The sequence below is a fragment of the Leopardus geoffroyi genome, chromosome B1, assembly GCF_018350155.1.
Source record: "Leopardus geoffroyi isolate Oge1 chromosome B1, O.geoffroyi_Oge1_pat1.0, whole genome shotgun sequence".
In the NCBI taxonomy this organism is placed as follows: Eukaryota; Metazoa; Chordata; class Mammalia; order Carnivora; family Felidae; genus Leopardus; species Leopardus geoffroyi.
In genome coordinates, this window is record NC_059327.1 from 129,190,017 (window position 1) to 129,206,236 (window position 16,220).

Here is a 16,220-nt window from a genome sequence, read left to right on the forward strand (position 1 = left end):
GCTAGATCTTTAGGGCATGTTGACAGACCAGAAACTCATGTAGGAGTTCATACGTCAGTCTTAAGGCAGAATATCTTCTCATGTGGATACCAGTTATTAGATGAGAGCCCATTCTGTTGCAGTGTAATTTTATCTTAACTTGATTATATCTACAAAGTTCCTATTTATAAGTGAGGTCACATTCACAGGTACCAATGATTAGGATTTAGACATATCTTTGGTGGGGACATAACTCAACCTACAACAGGACACAAAATTGTATCATGAACATCAAAAAACTATTACCAGTGAAAGTGTGTAATCTTCTGTTCAAACTGTCAAAGTATTTTACATTGTTTCAATATCTAAAAATCAGAGTGATTACTAGATGAATGTGTGGTATGTAAATGTCGCCTGTCAACACTTTACATGGCCATGAGAAAAACCTGGTAAAGGGGGCACCTGGGTGGCTCAGTTGGTTAAGCCACTGACTTTGGCTCAGGTCATGAATTTGTGGTCCATGGGTTTGAGCCCCGTGTCAGGCTCTGTGCTGAAAGCTCAGAGCCTGGAGCCTGCTTCAGATTCTGTGTCTCCCCGCTCTCTCTCTGCCCATCTCCTGCTCACATTCTGTCTCTCTCTCAAAAAAATAAATAAATGTTAATTTTTTTTAAATAATAAAAAAAGAAAACCTGGTAATCAAAACTAAGTGTAGTGGACTTAACTGTATTAATGACAAATATTGTTTCGATGATCTTAAAAGAGTCTCAGAAAGAAAAGATCAGAGGGGCATCTGGGTGGCTCAGTCGGCTTAGCATCCAACTTTGGCTCAAGTCATGATCTCGCATTTGGTGAGTTCCAGCCCTTCATTGGCTGTCTGCTGTTAGCATGGAGCCCACTTGGGATCCTGTCTCCCTCTCTCTCTGCCCTTTTACCACTGTGCTTTCTCTCTCTCCCACAAGTATATTTTAAATGTCATGATTTATAAAAACTAACTAAATAAATATGTAACAAGAAATTAGAGAAAAGTGTTTATAGAATGAAGACCTGTGCTGGGAGATTTGAAAGTGGGTCTTAAAAGGCAGGGAACAGATCAAAATTGTGTAGAATTTCTGACACTATAATTTGGATTGCTTTATACCATGTGGAAAGAAACTTGAAGTGAAACTTGATGAGCAAGATAGTTTAGATAAAGTCTACTCTGCCAGGGACAAATAATGTATGCTAGGAAATATATGTATGTTGGTTTCAGCACACATAGTATATTTTTAAGCTTTCATATTTGGGAAATTTTCAAAAGAGTTTACAGTCCACTGAAACTTTTTTAAAAAAGGTTTTTATCTAAATTCAAGCCAGTTAGCAAACAGGATAATATTAGCTTCAGGTGTACAAGATAGTGATTCAACCCTTCCATACAACACCCGGTGCTCATTACAAGTGCACTCCTTAATCCCCATCACCGATTTAACCCATCCTCTGACCTACTTCCCCTGCGGTAAACATTAGTTTGTTCTCAATAGTTAAGATCCATTTCTTGATTTGCCTCTGTCTCTCTGTCTCTGTCTCTCTCTCTCTCTCTCTCTCTCTCTCTCTCTTTTTCCCTTTGCTCCTTTATTTTGTTTCTTAAATTCTACTTCCCAAGCCAAAATATTTTCCAGTGGGTCATTATTTTAAATCATATGGACTTGAATTTACTAAGATCTACAAAAAACAAAACAAAACAAAAGGAATCCTTTGAAAAATCAAAAATAAGATCTATAGAGAAGTTGCCACAAAATGATAATATTTAGTTATTTACAATAAAATTCTTTCTGACATCCCTCAACCTCTCTTCTTTTTTTAATCATCATTTAGAGAGAAGCAGCACTACATATGGGCATAGTTCAAAGGGAAAATAGATATCATAAAAGCCATAATTAAAAATTGTTTAATTAAAAATTAAAAATTATCTGTTTGGTAAATGAAGAGTAGCTTCAGGGATCTATGCATATAAAATTTAGTGACCTTGCCTCAAGTCAGCACACCAGGGATATTTTTTTCCTTCACCAGTGCTCTCTGCATGCCCTAGAGTACTGCTATCACTAGAATAGAGTTGTCTCAATTTTCACAAACTGTCATCCAATGAGATATGGCTTATTCTTTTTATTATATTTATGGGTAGCTAAAATTCCCGAGGGGATGAATTACTCATGATAGTTAAAGATGGTAAGACAAGAAGTAATGGTCCGAAACATGAAGAGAGAATACTTAAACTAGATAAGATGAAGAAATTCTTAGTCATGAGGTCAATGAAGCAGTCTAATAGGGTACCCAGGGAGGTAGTCAAGATAGCATCACTAAACACTACTCAGACTCAAGGGAAAATTAATGAGACAAGCTCTGGTTGGGAGAATGAGAAATCTTATGTTTTTAGACAAGGAAGAAATAATCTATTATAGGTAGCCCAAGATGCATCTTTTAAATAGTTCACCTATGTAAAAATGTTACTTCTAATTGGTATTAAAGTATTACATTTTAAGAATTAATACATTTCAAGGTGATTTTTAAAGGCTTCAAGCAGTACTTCTGCAACAAATATTTACTGAGTGTCTACATTGTGCCAAGCACTTTTCTAGGCTTATTAATATATACTCAGAATATCACGCAGGTGCATGAAATATTGATTTTTAATAAAGGCCATCGGTGACCTCATTGGTGACCTCCAACACCATATGTAGTTAAAATACACTAATGCTTCATTCATGTATCAGCACACAGTAATATACATTAGTGCTTGATGTGCATGTTTCTCTGCAAATGGCATGCTATTTCAAGTGCTTTAACTCCTGTCTATCACTATTGTCTTAATTTTTTCCTACTGGTTCATTATGCTATTAAAGAGAGATAATTAATGGTTAATTCTGTATTTGTACAGATTAATTTCTTTATTCTATAATAATATAAAACCTATATATTTTAAATAACTATAGTATATTAGTAATATAGGTAACATTTAATTCATGGATTGTATTACGCGAAGTTAAAGCAAAATTTGAAGTATAATTGCTATAAAATCACTGGCTACTTTTACTCAGCATAATTATTTGGAGAGTCATTTATGCTGCTGGATATATTAATAGGCCACTCCATTTTATTGCTGAGCAGTAGTCCATTGTACGAATATACCATCACTTGCTTGTCTATTCGCCTGTTCCTGGATATTTTGGCTGTTGTTAGCAATTTGAAATTATTAAAAATAAAGCTGTTTCATGTAAAAAATCTTTCTATGGACATATGCTTTCACTTATTTTGTAAAATGCCTTGAAGTAAAATGATTAGTACCTATAAAGTTTGGGGAACTCCCAAACTGTTTGCAAAATATTGTGCCATTTTACATTCTTCCTAGCAGTGGAGTGGTTCTATTATAGAATCATTCCACTAGGTACGCAGTGGTATTTCATTGTCATTTTAAATGGTATTTTTCTTTTTATTTTAAGTTTATTTATTTATTTTGAAAGACAGACGGCATGAGTGGGGGAGGGGAAGAGAGAGAGGGAGAGAGAGAATCACAAGCAGGCTCCACACTGTCAGAGCAGGTGCTCAAACCCATGAACCCGTGAAGTCATGAGATCCTGACCTGAACTAAAGCCAAGAGTTGGACATTTAACTGACTGAGCCATCCAGGAACCCCTTAAATGGTATTTTTCTAGTGACTAATGGTGTTGAACATATTTTATTTGCTTGTTTGTAATCCATGCATCTTCTTTCATTATGTGTGCCTTCAGATCTTTTGTACATATTTAAATGGCTTATAGCTTGTCCAGTGTGTGACTTGAACTTGTTTTCATTTTCTTAGTGTTTTTCCTGCAGCTTAATTTTGATGAAATCTATTTATTTATTTATTTATTTCATGGATCATACTTTTGGTGTCTAAAAAATATTGTCCAACTCAAGAGATTTTTCTCCCATGTATTTTTCTCAAAATTTTACATTTTTAGTTTTACACATAGATCTATGATCCAATTTGAGTTAAGACTTCTATACAGGGAGAAGTATGGATCACAATTTGTTTGTATATATTTGCTGAAATTGTTACTTTTCTCCAAAGAATTGCCTTTGAGCTTTGTCAAAAATAATGTATGGGTCTGTTGGTTGATTTAATGTTGTGGCCCACTGCTCTATTTGTCCATTTTTAACACAGTATTCACTCTCTTGATGACTTTACCTTTGTAATAAGTCAGCTTGTCAGTATCTACAAAGCCTACTGGGATTCTGACTGGGATTACACTAAACCTATAAGTCAATTTAGGCAGAACTGACCTTTTATATATGTTGTTGCATTAAAGCTGCCTATCTCTCAATGTGTTTAGGTCCCTGTCTTCAATTTCTTTAGATTTGATTTATAGATTTTACTGTATACATTTTTTACAACTTTGGTCATTTTTTACCTTTAATTATTCTAAAATGTTAACGCTCTTTTAAAATGTATTATTTTTCATTTTTGGCTTTTTTGTTACTACATAGAAATGCAATTGCTACTGTAAATACATTGTATGCAAAATTAGTAACAGTATTTCTAATAGTTTTTAACATGTTCCATAGAATTCTTTCTGTAGATGATAATTCAATTTTCAAACAAGTACAATTTACTTCTTCGTTTCCAAAATCGATGTGCTTTATTTTTTCTTATTTACTGCACTGCCCAGAAGTATAAATACAACGTTAGTAAAGTGTTGAGAGCAGTTATTCCTTCTTTGTTCCTGAATTTAGGAGGGAAACCATTCACTTTTTCACAATGAAGGATATTAAAGAAAGAACCCTGTAGCTTTTCCCTAGCTTCTCTTTATGAGATGAGGATGTGCCCATGTATTGGAGAGTTTTCATTAGAATGAATGTTGTATTTTCTTAAATGCAATGTCAATTAATATTGCAGCAAGGTATTTTCTCCAAATATCCAACATGCTTTTTAATGTCACAGTCATGTTCTCAGTAGGGGAATCTACTGAATCACGTGGACTATATTTATAGGACGTTGAATGAGGTAATGAGTTGAACTTTTTATGCAGCTCAGTCATTACTAGATTTTATACAAGGGAAAGAAATAGTGACAATATAAATGATAAAGAAATCTCTGGAAATAAGATGTAGTCCTTTTTGGGTACACCTATCAAAACATGCATGTTAAAAATGTAATAAAAATAATAAATATTGTTTTCTTACCAAGATTATAAATATTTTTATTGGTAATGCACAGTGTTAATGTTGATAAAGTAAATGAAGTATTTTCAGAAACAGCTCGTAGGAGTTCAAATTAATTAAAGTTCGAGGAGATAATCACAATATGTTAAATAAAAATGCAGGTTACAAAACAAAATATATAGTACCATCATATTTTTGTGGTATAGGTAACTATAAAAGCACCTCAGAAAAATTATTAAAGGTACATGTAATGTATACTTAATAACTGAATGGTCAATTATATGGATTATTTTTACTTTCTTCTCTACAACTTTATGTTTTTGAAAATTTTATACAACAGACAAATATTTGCAGGTTGTGTTTCTCAGGAACAGACTTTGAGCAGAGATTGGCCTGCAAGATATTTATTAGAAGATGCTCTGAGGATTAATGCTTTCAAAGAAAGGGAAGGACACAGAATTGGGCAGAAGAAGAAATCAGCCTGTACTTCAGATTCAAAGAAAGTTTCAACCATTGTGCAAATGTTGAAAGGAAGTATCTTAACTACTGAGGAAAATTGCTGTGAGATATTTTCTGGATGTAACATGATTTTTAACGTCACAAATCAGGCTTTCCATATAAGCAGGCTGGAGATGTTATGGAATCGCATGTAATATTGATAGGTGTACCTAGATCAGGTAAAGGAAAATCACTTCAAAACAACCACCTTAACCATGTGTTAGAAACTAAAGAAGCTATGCTGAAAGAATCAAATACAGGATATCAATAAAGAGATGGGAATTATTTAAAAAAAGGTGCCAAATGGAAATTCTAGAGGTTAATACAAAATTATTGAAATGAAACATATACTAGAGGAGCTGAATGGTAGATTTGAAGTGGCAGAAGAAAAAATCAGGAAAATTGAAGAGAAGTAATTAGAGATTATGTAGTCAAAAGAACAGAAAAAAAAAAAGAATAAGGAAAACTGAACAGAGCCTCAGAGAAGTATAAGACACCATTAAACACACCATTATAAGCATAAGTGGAATACTCATAATGAGAAGGGAGAGAAAATGGAGCATAAAAATATTTGAAGAAATAATGGCTAAAAACTTCCCAAATAGGATGAATAATACTAATCTATACATTCAAAAAGCTTAATTAACTCCAAGTAGACTAAATTAAACAGATTCACAACTATAGACATCACGGTGAAAATATTGAAAGTCAAAACTAAAATCTTAAAAGTATAAAGGGAATGAAGACTTTATGAGAACTATTAAAGGATCCCAGCAATGCTGAAGAATACAAGATTAATAGCCAAAAATCATTTATATTTCTCTAGAGATGTAATGAAAAATCTGAGAATTAAATTTAAAAAATCCCATTTATAACAGATCTAAAGGAACAAAATACCAGAAATTAATTTGCAAAAGTAATTGCAAGTGTATATGGAAATCTACAAAGCATTGTTAAAAAGATAAATAATAAATAAGTGGGGAAAACATCCATGTTCTTGGATTGGGAGTTTTAATATTGTTAAGATGGTAATACCCCCCAAATCTGTCTACAGACTTTCTTCAATTCTATAAAAAATTAAAACTACCCTTTCTCAGAAATTGACATGCTGATTCTAAAGTTCAGATGGAAATGCAGAGAAATCATCCTACAATAATCTTGATAAAGAAGAACAAAGTTAGAAGAGCCACACTTCCCAATAAATAATAAAAATAGCCATATAGATCAATGGGATGGAATTGAGAGTCCAGAAATAAGCTTATATATTATGGTCAATTGATTACTGACAAGGGTTGGAAGTCATTTGATAAGGGAAATGGTGTTGGGATGATTGGATAGCGACATCAACAAAAATGAATTTGGATACCTACCTCCTACCACATAAAACAAAACAAAACAAAACAAAACAAAACTTTAAATGGTTAAATGTCCTAAATGTAAGTGCTAAAACTTTAAAATTCTTTGAAGGAACATAGTGTACCTCTGTCCCAAAATGTATGACAAATAATAGCATAAATACCATGGGGAGAAAAATTTAAGTACATTCTTGGAAAGTTCATGTAGTATACATGAAGTGATATAAAAAAAACAATAGTGATAAGTATGGATTTTATAAACTATAAACCACAAAAAGGAAAAAAAAATTATAGCTTGACTAAACAGCACTGATAAAATGGGAAACAAAAAAAGAAAAAAAAGATGAAAGAGGAAAAATAGAAGAAAAAAAACATAAGAAACAAATTGGAAACACATGGGAAATTGATGCATTTTAGTCCAGCTGTATCAATAACCACTTAAATGTACAATTTTTAACACTAGCTATTAAAAGGTAGAGATTGTCAGATTGGATTTGAAAGCAAAACCCTGTTACATTCTAGGTAAACATAGATTCAAGGAATAAATGCATTGTAAGGAGGGGAGACGGTAAAAAACTTAGAAGTATGCCATAGTAAGAGCAGTAAAAGAAACGCTAAAGTAACCATATATGTCCTGCCTCTAGCAGCTGGTATTAGTCCAGAAATGGTCATGTGACTGAACTTGGTCTCATAAACTTGAAAGGAAGAATTTAGAGTTTATTTTAGAGAACATGTTTTCTCTTATTTCTCTTCATCGTTCCCATTAGATACAAAAAGAAAAAACAACACAGCAAAACAAAAACACTTTCACAGGTAGTCATCTCTCTACCATGTGGGTTGCCAGCCTTGGGATAACAGGGAAAATAGAACAGCACAGATGAAAGAAACAGGTGTTCGATAGCTCTGTTGGTTGATTGCCTAGGTTTCCAGTTACTTCAGATAAGAAACATTTTATTAAGTCATTTGGAATGTTTTTTTCTGCTACATAATTCACCTATTATCAATCTCAGTATTAATTTTCTATTAGCAATAATTTATTTTTTCTCTCCTAAAAGAAAATTGAAAAATATTTTGATGAAAGTGATATCTAGTTGTTGTACTGTGTTATCTCAAAACACAGCTAAATTACACATAAGAATGCTTCTAATTATAGTTTCAACCAGTGGTTAATAAATGACTGGTTTAATACTTAAGATTGTTTACTCCTATACAATTTAGTTTGCAATTTTAAATCTATATGTTTAACAAATTAAATATTAAATATTTTAAAGACCTATATATTTATCATTTTAATGATTTTGATACCATTGTTTATATTTGAATATATAGATTTCTAAATAATATTTTATACATCAGATTTATTTTTCTACCATCTGGAAAATATATGTTATTTCTGTTAAGGTAAATATCTCACCAAAACAAATCCATATTTTTTTGTTCTTCTTTCAGTGCTTAGTAAATAAACACTGTATTTAAATTTATTAAAATATATCACTTCCTTAATGAAAATTTAACTTAAGGAAAATCTCAGTTATAAATAAATCATTAAGTATTATCTCAGGCCCAATGCTCTACCAAACACACAATGATACTCACTTAAAGAAATTTATTCATGGTAGGTTGACAAAAAGACTTTGGAGATATCAATTCCTGTTAGATTATAATTCATACTTTCAATATTGCTTATGCATAATAAAACAAAATTGTGTACTCCTCTCTCCTAAGTATTAATTTATAAAGACATATTTTGTTACACAAAGAGTATCAGTGAAATTGGAGTTAATTGTTTAAATTCTAAGATCCTTCTTAACAAGAATTCTAACAATTCTTGTTAGAACAATCTAACATTGGATACATTAAAATGTCTTTTTAACGTTTATTTATTTTTGAGAGAGAGAGAGAAAAAAGGATCTGAAGCAGTCCCCAGGCTTTACACTGTCAACACAGAGGCCTACTCAGGGCTCAGACTCATGAACTGTGAGATCATGACCTGAGCTGAAGTCCGACACTTAATGACTGAGCCACCCAAGCGCCCTATAACTTAGATATATTTTAATTCCACTCTTTTGAGATTGCTTATTGAATATTTATGTGCTTTTTAATAAAAAGATAAAGGCATTTGAGTATTTAAATATCCCCAGAAACATTTCTAGATTTTTCTTCTATTTGTATGTGCCATAGAATTCAGGAAAAGCCCAGATTGGTATTTTAAAGACTTGATTATACTGGAACAGAGATTGTACCAGCTTTGATAAGAAAAGAGTTCTTGAAACCAGGAAAAAACATATTTACTTGAAAATGAAAATATCACCAAATGATTTAGATGTATCCATTAAAACTATACATCTATCCTTAAAAAAACACTTTGGCATCTAAAGAAAAAAATAATTTATTAGCAAAAAACTATAGGTTTAATATTAGGATGTTTAGGGATGCCTGGGTGGCTTAGTAGGTACAGCATGTGCCTCTTGATCTTGGGGTTGTGAATTTGAGCACCACACTGAGTACAGAGATAACTTAAAAAAATAAAAGCTTTAAAAATAAATAAAAATAGAGTAATCAGAGCTTCTTCCAGAACGGCGTCTGCCCGGGTTTTGTGGACTTCCCTCACGGCATCGTACCCAAACGCCAGTCTTCGCTCCCACCTCAAACGAAGAAGCCGAGACTACCTGCTGCCCCCAAGCCAGAAGAGACGTCCACCTCTCAGCACTTGACAAAAGGAGAAAAAGAACAGAAGGAAGCAATTGAACATATTGATGAAGTACAAAATGAAATAGACAGACTTAATGAAGAAGCCAGTGGGGAGATTTTGAAGGTAGAACAGAAATATAACCAACTCTGCCAACCATTTTTTTTCAGAAGAGGTCGGAATTGATCGCCCAAATCCCAAATTTTGGGGTAACAACATTTGTCAACCATTCACAAGTGCTTTCACTGCTTGGGAGGAGGATGAAGAGGCACTGCATTATTTGACAAGAGTTGAAGTGACAGAATTTGAAGATGTTAAATCAGGTTACAGAATAGATTTTTATTTTGATGAAAACCCTGACTTCGAAAATAAAGTTCTCTCCAAAGAATATTGTAGGAATGAGAGTGATGATCTATCTTCAAAGTCCACTGAAATCAAATGGAAATCTGGAAAGGATTTGACAAACGTTCAAGTCAAACATAGAATAAGGCCAGCAGGAAGAGACAGCGTGAGGAACCAGAGAGCTTCTTCACCTGGTTTACTGACCATTCTGATGTGGGTGCAGATGAATTAGGAGAGGTCATCAAAGGTGATATTTGGCCAAATCCATTACAGTACTACCTGGTTCCCTATATGGATGATGAAGGGGGAAGGAGAAGAAGATGATGATGATGAAGAAGAAGAAGGATTGGAAGATATTGATGAAGAAGGAGATGAGGATGAAGCTGAAGATGAAGATGATGATGAGGGGGAGGAAGGAGAAGAGGATGAAGGAGAAGATGACTAATGGAACACTGATGGATTCCAAGCTTCCTTTTTTAATTTTCTCCAGTTCCTGGGAGCAACTTGCAGTCTTTTTTTTCCCCCTCCTCCTCTTGTGCTCATTCACCCTGTTTTTGAAGTCTCTTTTCTCTCCCTTTATACCATGGTTCTCAACTTATTTTGGGGGGAAATAATCTTGAGCAGGATACAGTGGGAAAAGAATCTCTACCCCTTTCTGTTCCAAATTCATTTTAATCCCTTCCTGTCTCAACAAAAACTTTATGGAATCAACACCACCGTGCTCTGTGGGAAAAAAGAAAAAACCTTCTGCTCCCCTAGCTCTGCTGGAAGCTGGAGGGTGCTAGGCCCCTGTGTAGTAGGGCATAGAATTCTAGCTTTTTCCTCCCCTTCTTTGTATATTGGGCTCAGAGATTACACTGTGTCTCTATGTGAATATGGACAGTTAACATTTACCAACATGTATCTATCTGTCTGATTTCTCTTGTTGAAAAAAAAAGAAAAAAAAAACGAAAAAAAATGGGTTTATAGAAGGTCAGCAAAGGGTGGGTTTGAGACGTTTGGGTGGGTTAAGTGGGCATTTTGACAACATGGCTTCTCCTTTGGCATGTTTAATTGTGATGTTTAATGGACATCCTTGCAGCTGAAGATGGCACTTTTAAAATAACATTCTCTCCTAATGATGACTTGAGCCCTTATCTCGACGGGAGGATCAGCAGAACCTGTAGGATCTTATTTGGAATTGACATTCTCTTGTAATTTTGTTCCTGTTTATTTTTAAATTTAGTTTCACTGGAAAGGAAGGAGGCTCAGTTTTAAACATTAAAAGTGTACACATTGCTTTGTTACAATAAAACTAAATGTGCACACACTAAATAAATTAATAATAAATAACTAAATAAATAAATAAATAGAATTAGGATGTTTATAATTAACTTTAATGAGGATTTCCTTAATAAATGATGAACAAAACACTAAATTTTAGACTTGCTTATTTAAGGAATAAGGAGCTATCTTACTAAAATAGTCATTCTTTCATTAAGTTTATATTTATTGAGCTCAATATGGGCTAGTGATACTCCAAATACCAGGGATGTAGTAGTAAACAGGATAGGCTTAACCTGTTCTAGTAACTCCTGGAGTTTATATTTCAGTAATACACCCTAATCTCAATATCACTAAGGGTAAAATATTAACAACTATATAGAGGTGCTTGCTAATGTGAGAGTAGGAATGAGGTAGGAATTTCTTCAATAACATGGTGGGCATATAATAGCAGCTCATTTAAAAACTCTTGTAATATATGCAAACTCTTTCTATCTCAGTGTTTGCTACAGGCAATGCCAAAATCTGGACATGAATATTTGTGTACCTCAGAAATATAAGCAGATTTTTAGAAAGACAGTGAATATACATAGTTTCAAATGTTATTTTCTAAACATATGAGACTATAAGTCAGAGACTATATCCCTCATAAGTGAAAACAGTACAAGTTGGCTTATAAATACATTAAATGTTTTTAGAAAACAAATAACTTATTGAATTATATTATTCATCTCATAGGAAACTAATAGTTCATTTTATGAATCAACTATTTTATACTTAAATTATGCTTATAACTTCCTTTAAATTCTATCTGTGTACTACGTTGAGTAGTACCTCCCCCCCCCCAAAAAAAAAGTTCATGTTCAAAGGAACTTTGGAATGTGACCTTGTTTGGAAATAGAGTCTTGTACATGTAAATAGTTAAAATGAGGTCATACTGGATTAGGATGGGCCCTAAATCAAATGACTGGTGTCCTTAAAAAAAGGCCACATGAATAATTAGAGAACACACAGGGAGAACACCATATGATAATGGTGGCAGATTAGAGTGAAGCGCTGACAAGCCACAGAGTGCTTAGAATTCCCAGCAACAATCAGAAAAGAGGAAAGAGGTATGGAACAGATTCTCCTTCATAACCTCCAGAATGTACCAATCCTGCCAACCCTTGATTTCAGACTTCCCGCCTCACAACTATGAGAGAATAAATTTCTATTGTTTAAACTGCCCATTATGCTTATTTGTTATGGCAACCTTAGAAAACTAATATAAATCTAATATTAAAAATACCGAGCATTTTTCCTATTAATCTCACATTAGGAAATACTTAAAAAAAAATTAAGACAAGGATAATGCTGTTCCATATAGAAGATTTTGTTTGTTTAAGTGACATATTTTAAACAACATAATATTCTCATTTCATTGTTATTGAGACATTGTTCTCAATGACATATACTTATTATTCTTTTAAGTACATATTTAACTAATATTAAGCTTAGTCATCATGTGGTACATTACATCCCTGGTACTTATTTATCTTATAAGTAGAAATTTGTGCCTTTTGATTGTCTTCCCCTAATTCCCCTCCTTCCTGCCCTCCACTGCTAGTAACCACCAGTGTGATCTATTTTTCTATAAGGTTTTTTTTTTTTTTTTTTTTTTTTTAGATTCCATGTGCAAGTGGGATTATACTGTATTTGTCTTTCTCTGTCCTATTTCACTGAGTTAACTGCCTTCAATATCCATCCATGTTGTAGCAAAGAGTAGGAGTTCCTTATTTTTGCCCATATATGCATATATATATATGTGTGTGTGTGTATATACATATATATATATATATATATATATATATATATATATATATCTCACAACTTTTTTATTCATTCATCTGTTGATGGACACTTATGCTGTGTCTGTCTTGGCTACTGTAAATAATGCTACTATAAACATGAGGGTGCAGATATCTTTTTGAGTTAGTGTTTTCATTTCTTTTGGATTTATTCCCAGAAGTAGAATTGCTGGATCATATGGTAGTTCTATTTTTAATTTTTTGAGAATCCTCTTTACTGTTCTCCATGGTGGCTGTATCAATTTGCAATCTCACCAGTGATGCTCAAGGGTTCCCATTTCTCCACATCCACACCAGGATTTGTTATCTTTTGTCTTTCGGATAATGGCCATTGTAACAGGTATGTGATGATATCTTGTGGTTTTGATTTGCATTTCCCTAATGACTAGTGATGTTGCACATCTTTTCATATACCTGTTTGTCTTTTGTATATCTTCTTTGGAGGTCTATTCAGGTCCTTTGTCCATTTTTAAAATTGTTTTTTTGTTTCTGTTTGTTTTATTTTTTGTTTTGTTTTGTTTTTTTTTTTACCATTGAGTTATAGGAGTTCTTTAAAATTTTGGATATTAACCCCTTATCAGATATATGGTTTGTAAATATTTTTCCTATTCTGCAAGCTATCTTTTTTCCTTGTTGATGTTTTCTATGTTGTGCAGAAGGCTTTTAGTTTGGTATAGTCCCACTTATTTGTTTTTTATTTTGTTATCTGTGTGTTAGGTGTTATATCCAAAAAACCATTATCAAGACCCATGTCAAGGAGCTTTATTTCCATGTTTTCTTCTATGTTTTCAGGTCATACATTAATTCATGACAAGTTAATTTTTGTGAGTGATACAAATAGGGATCCAATTTCATTCTTTTTTCATGTGAATATCGTAATATCCTAGCACCATTTATTGAAGAGATTTTCTTTTCTCCATTGAGTATTCTTGGCTTCTTTGTCAAATATTTGTTATGGCAGTTGATGATATAGGCCTAGGTTTTTTCTTGGTTCTCAGTTTTGTTCCATTGATCTATTGGCCTGTTTTTATGCCAGTACCATACTGTTTTGATTACTATCGTTTTATAGTATAGCTTGAAATTAGGAAGTGTGATGCCTCTTGCTTTGTTCTTCTTTCTCAGGGTTCTTTGGCTCTTTGTGGTCCTTGTGGTTCCATGTAAATTCTGGAACCCATGTAAATGCGTGTTTTCTCTAGTTCTAGAATAAATGCCATTGGACTCTTGAAAGTGATTGGATTGAATCCATAGAAGGCTTTTGGTAGTAGTATTGAAGTTGTAACAATATTAATTCTTTCAAACCGTAAACATGGGATAACTTTCCATTAATTTGTGTCTTCCTTGATCTCTTTCATCAATGTCTTGTAGCTTTCTGAGTAGAGATCTTTATTTATTCCTAAATATTTTATTGTTTTTGATGCTATAGTAAATGACATGATTTCTTTATATTATATTTCATTAAATATTTTTATATTAAATTCATTGTTAGTATAAAGAAATGCTGTTGATTTTTATGTTAGTATCGTATCCTGCAACTTACTCTTAAAGTCATTGATTAGATCTAACAGTTTTTTGGCTGCCTTTTTAGGATTTTTTATATATGAAATCATATCATCTACAAATATAGACAATTTTACTTCTTTCTTTCTAATTCTGATACTTTTATTTTTCTTGCTTTGTTGAACTAGCTCAGACTTCCAGTACTATGTTGAAATAGAAGTGTTGAGAGTGGGAACCCTTGTTCCTAGTCTTAGAAAAAAAGCTTTCAATCTTTCACCATATGATTTTAGCTGTGAACTTGTCATAAATGACTTATTACATTGAGATATGTTCTTCTATGCCTAATTTTTAAAGAGTTTTTCTCATGAATGGATGTTGTATTTTTCCAAATGTTTTTCCTGTGTCTGTTGAAATGATTACATGATTCTTTTTCTTTCATTTTATCAATGTGATTTTGAACATTAATTTGCATATGTTGAACCATCCTTGCATTCCAGGGACAACTTACATGCAATCATGGCGAATGATCCCTTTAATGTGCCAATGAAATTGATTGGAATTTTATTGAGAGTATTTACATACATATTTATCCAAATAATTGGTTTATAGTTTCTTTTTCTAATAGTGTCCTTTACTAGTTTTGGTATCAGGATAATGCTGGCCTCGTGAAGTGAGTTAGGGAGTGTTTGGGTCTCTTCGATTTTGTGGAAGAATTTTAATAAGATTGGTGTTAATTCTTCTTGACTGTTTTTTGTAATTCACTAGTGACAAAAAAAAAAATCACCAGTGATACCATCTAGTCCTGGGCTTTCCTTTGTTGGGAGACTTTGTTGTTATTGTTGGGAATTTTTTTATTACTGATTCTACTTGTTAGTAGTAATTGACCTATTCAGATTTTCTATTTGTTTCTGATTTAGTCTTGGTAAGTTGTATGTTTCTAAGAATTTTTCCATTTCATCTAGGTTGTCCAGTTTCTTGGTGTACAGTTGTTTAGAGTAGCCTCTTATGATCCTTTGAATTTCTGTGGTATCAGTTATGTCTCCTTCTTTGTTTATAATTTTGTTAATTTGGGTACTTTCTCTTTTTAATCTTAGTCAAGGTTGTGTTAATTTTTAAGAATCTTTTCAAAGAACTATTAGTTTAGCTATTTGCTTTTCGGTTCTTTATTTCTATTGTTTTCTGTTATTTATTTTACTTCTGCTCTAATATTTATCCTTTCCTTTCTTCTACTAACTCTAGGCTCAATTTGTTCTATTTCTAGTTCCATAAGGTGTAGAGTTATGCAGCTTATTTGGGATCTTTCTTGCTTTGTAACTTATGAGTTTATTGTGAACTTCCCTCTTAGAATTGTGTTTAGTGCATCCCATAAGTTCTGGTATGTTATGAGGAGACATTTTTATTTTCCCTTAATTTATTTATTGATCTATTGATTTTCTGGTATGTTATGAGGAGACATTTTTATTTTCCCTTAATTTATTTATTGATCTATTGATTTTCAGGAGAATGTTATTTAATTTCCATGTGTTCATAAATTTTCCATTCTTCCTCTCATTGTTGATTTCTAGTTTCATGTTA

The 16,220-nt window shown here is 32.7% G+C and overlaps 1 pseudogene; it reads left to right on the plus strand.

Annotated features, from left to right (window-relative positions):
• Window positions 1-386: 386 nt before the first annotated feature.
• LOC123596427 lies at window positions 387-11,086 on the plus strand (annotated as a pseudogene).
• Window positions 11,087-16,220: the final 5,134 nt, after the last annotated feature.